The following is a 4,592-nucleotide window of genomic DNA, read 5'->3' on the forward strand; positions in this document are numbered from 1 at the left end:
AACCTAGGTTTACGCTCTTTTGACTTTTGCACGGTGCCTTCACTGTACCGATTGTGTCATGGTGCCTTGATGATCTCGCAGCGGGTGCACGGGCGTACGGTTTCCAAGTACACAGATCCTAGCATAGAATGCATGGGTTCCATGGTGCGCGTTACCTTGGTTCCATGGTGTGCGGTGCCATGGTGTGTGGTGCCTTAGTGCCATGGTGCGCGGTGCCATTGTGCCTTGATACCATGGTGTGGGTTACCATGGTGCCTTGGCATTATGGGGCTATGGTGCGTGGTTCCGTGGTGCCATTGCACCTTGGTGCCTTGGCGCCATGGTGCAAGGTGTCGTGCGGCCTTGGTGCAACTAACTCGATAATGACACCCCCATCGTAGGCCACTATAGGTCCTTCGGCATTTTTTATCAGGACATTTATTTTTCACACTGTCGATTTTGCCGAATGTTGGAGCCTGGGTCATTGGACATGTCTCTAGGATTGCACTTAGCGGTCACATAAACCTCTAATTGTGACATGCCTCTACACATCGATGTTGGCCTCGCGATGCATCGCTTATCTTTTGAGCCACACTCCGCGTCGCAGAAAACCTCTAATTGCGATGTTGTAGTTTTTAACAAAAGGCCACTTGATATAATACTTAACCGTTTGGAATAAAATGCACGCAGAACTTAAAAAACAAGCGGCGAACTCGGATGAGGCTATGCCGCGGCAAGCTCGATGGTTAGGTGAATTCACAACAATTAGTTGGATTTTCCAAGTGTGGATGCATAAACCTTCTTTTGAGATGGATGAAAAAATGATTGGATTAGAGGGGGAGGGAAGAACCAGAGCGACAAAGAGCTGGATTTCAGTGGATCGTAGCAGCAAGGCCACTATACCACTTATAATACCCCGTCGTTTATTTAAGTCGTCTGCAAAGGATTCTAGCTATCGCTCGATGCAAATTGTACTTTAAGACGGCCACCACGAACCTTCCACTATGATAGGTTAGACAACGACATGTGCCCTTGGGGGTCGAGGACCCTACGACGGGTCGGAATACGGACGGTGTGTGCATGCATCGCTTCTAGCCCAGATTCTGACTTAGAAGCATCCATTCATAATCCAGCACACGGTAGCTTCGCACCACTAGATTTTCAACCAAGCGCGATGACAAATTATGTGAATCAATAGTTCCTCTCGTACTTGGTTGAATTACTATTGCAACACTGTCATTAGAAGGGTAAAACGAACCTCTCTCACGACAGCCTAAACCCAACTCATGTTCCCTATTGGCGGGTGAACAATCCAACACTTGGTGAATTCTCCTTCATAATGATAGGAAGAGCCGACATTGAAGGATAAAAAAGCAATGTCACTATTAACACTTGGCTGCTACAAGCCAGTTATCCCTGTGGTAACTTTTCTAACATCTCTAGCTATGAATTTCGATGGTCTAAAGGATAGTTAGGCCATGATTTCATGGTTTGTATTCCTACTGGAAATCAGAATCAAATGAGCTTTTACCCTTCGGTTCAACATGAGATTTATGTTCTTGTAGAGCTCATCTTTGGACACCTGGGTTTTCTTTTAATAAATGTGACGCCCCAGCCAAACTCCCCACCTGATAATTTCTTCCGTCTGGCACAACCCGCAGAGTGAGCCTTATGTCTAAAAAGAGGGGCAGTTCCCCGTTTCTGATTCTCAGAATAAGTAAAATAACAGTAAAGGTAGTGGTATTTCACTTTCACCTTTTGGCTCCAACTTATACTACACCTCTCAAGTCATTTCACAAAGTCAGACTAGAGTCAAGCTCAACAGGGTCTTCTTTTGCGCTAATTCTACCAAGCCCATTCCTTTGGCTGTGATTTTGCTGGATAGTAGACAGGAAGGTGGGAATCTCCTTAATCTATTCATGCGTGTCACTAATTATATTAGGAAGCATTTGTCTACCTTAAGAGAGTCATAGTTACTCCCACCATTTACCCGCGCTTGGTTGAATTTCTTCACTTTAACATTAAGAGCATTGGGCAAAAATCATATTGCGTGAACATCCGTTGGGACCAATGCAAGCTTTGTTTTAATTAAGCAGTCAGATTCTCCTTGTCCGTACTAGTTCTGAGTTGGTTGTTCAACGCACGGGGAAAGCCACCGAAGGAACCGTTCCCAATTCATCCCCTAGCCAGCATGGGGCGACCTACTCTCACCGCGGAAGCAGCTAGAGCTGTCCACCAATAGCTGACAGGTTTGGGACTGGGACCCCAATTCCCAGCCCTCATAGCAAATCCTTTTCCCAAAGTTACAGATCCATTTTGCTGACTTCCCTTGCCTACATTGTTTCATCGACCAGTGGCTATTCACCTTGGAGACCTGATGCGGTTATGAGTACGATCGGGTGTAGATAATATTTGGTCTTCTTGATTTTCAAGGGCCTCCGGGAGAATATCAGACACCACGTGACATGCGGTGCTCTTCCATCCATTGGACCCTACCTCCAACTGAGTCGATTCCAGGGTGGGCAGGCTTTTAAATAGAAAAGATAACTTTTACCGAGGCTCCCATAGACGTCTCCAGCCTTACTAATGTTGTCATCGACCACCACATCTTGGTTCAGGAATTTTAACCCAATTTTCTTTCATAGTACATGCGAAACACGCTATCTGTCGGGGTTCCCCCGACCCTTAGGATCGACAAATCCACGTGAGAGCGCTGTTCACATGGAAACTTTTCCCTCTTCAGCCTTCAAAGTTCTCATTTGAATATTTGCTACTACCACCAAGATCTGCACTGACGATCGCTCTGCCGGGCTAGCGCCCAAGGTTTTTGCAGCGACCGCCTTGCCCTCCTATTTATCGGGGCATGTCACTTGCCCTGATGGCTGGGTGTAGGTAAGGAACTTAAGCGCCATCCATTTTCAAGGCTAGTTGATTCAGCAGGCGAGTTGTTACATAATTCTTAGCAGATTTTGAATTCCATGACCACCGTACTGTTGTCTTAATCGACCAACACCCTTTGTAGGATCTAAGTTAGCACATAGTTTTGCAACTTAACTTGGCTTTTGGTTCATCCCGCATCGCCAGTTCTGCTTACCAAAAATTCTTACATGGAGGTCTTGATTCAATGGTGCGTCTTAACAAAGAAGTCGTGCAGTCCTACCTATTTAAAGTTTGAGAATTCATCGAGGGTGTTCCTCCCCCGAGGCCTCTAATCATTGGCTTTACCCGATAGAACTCGCATGCGAGCTCCATCTATCCTAAGGTTAACTTCGGAGGGAACCAACTACTAGAAGGTTTTATTAATCTTTGCTTCCTATATCTAAGTTAGACGAATGGTTTACATGTGAGTATCGCTGCGGGCCTCCACCAAAGTTTTCTCGGGATTCGCCCCGCTCAGGCATAGTTCACATCTTTTGGGTCCCGACAGGTATGCTCACACTCGAACCCTTCTCAGAATATTAAAGTTAGTCAATGGTGCACCCGTCAAGGGAATCCCACCTATCAGCTTCCTTGAGCCTTATGGGTTTACTTGCCAATTAAGTCGCACACATGTCAGACTCCTTGGTCTGTGTTTCAAGATGAGTTGAATTGGGAGCCAACAGGCCAGCGTCCAGAGTGAACAAATGCTATAGCACTCCAGAGAAACATGCTGTCTTCCACAATTAAGGAGACGACATTCCACCAGCATATTGAGAGATAGCTCTTTGGCCGCTTCCGCAATCCACACTGGTCCACGCCTCGATTCGATTGATGTGTGGCTCATCCTTGTTCAACATCCAACCGGGGTACATCGCCAGCCTCCATACGCTTCCCTCACAATAATTTCAAGTACTCTTTGACTTTTTTATTCTAAGTCCTTTTCATCTTTACCTTGCGGAACTTGTTCGTTATCGGGGTCTCGCTCTTATTGAGCCTTAGACGAAATTCACCCCCGATTTAGCCTGAATTCCCAAACAACCCGACTCGTAGTCAGTGCCTCATGGTGTGACAGGGTCTAGGCTCCATGGGGATCTCACCATCTCTGGTACCCCTTTCCAGGTGACTTGGGCCCGGTCCAGCTCAGAGGACACTTCTCAAGACTACAATTCGAACGATGGAGCCGCCTGATTCTAAGGTTGGGTTGTTCCTAGTTCGCTCGTCATTATTAGGGAAATCATTATAAGTTTATTCTCCTCCGCTTATTGATATACTTAAAATCAGAAGGTAATCCCGCCTGACTTGGGGTCATTGTCAGAGCGCCTAAGAGCGATAGGGTCCTACAGTTCAGATGCACGACGGGTTGTAGTCACGATAGTAATGAAATTTGAGTTACAACCACCACTTGCCACGACGTCCGTCAATGTGGACTCACATTTAAGCCATCCACGAGCTCAAGGAAAACAGGAGTCCAGTTTCCGCCCCACGGGGATAGCGTGCCCCATGATTGAGGCATGATGCAAATGGGGCGACGTAATGTATGACGTCTATGAAGATGTCCCATCAACCTAATGGCTTCGGGTGCAACTTGCATTCAAAGACTCAATTAGTCATGGAATTCTACAATTCACACCATGTATAAAATTTCACTAAGTTTTTCATCGAAGCGAGAGCCGAGATATCCATTGCCGAGAATT

At 46.3% G+C, this 4,592-nt stretch overlaps 1 non-coding gene and 1 pseudogene across 1 annotated transcript; both read right to left on the reverse strand.

The window, feature by feature from the left end:
• Positions 1–823: 823 nt before the first annotated feature.
• Positions 824–4,206, reverse strand: LOC124896469. The gene has a single exon (XR_007052831.1). It is a non-coding gene; the product is annotated as a 28S ribosomal RNA (ribosomal RNA).
• Positions 4,207–4,436: 230 nt separating this feature from the next.
• LOC124896497 lies at positions 4,437–4,592 on the reverse strand (annotated as a pseudogene).

The sequence above is a fragment of the Capsicum annuum genome, chromosome 2 (genome assembly GCF_002878395.1).
Source record: "Capsicum annuum cultivar UCD-10X-F1 chromosome 2, UCD10Xv1.1, whole genome shotgun sequence".
Taxonomy (NCBI): Eukaryota; Viridiplantae; Streptophyta; class Magnoliopsida; order Solanales; family Solanaceae; genus Capsicum; species Capsicum annuum.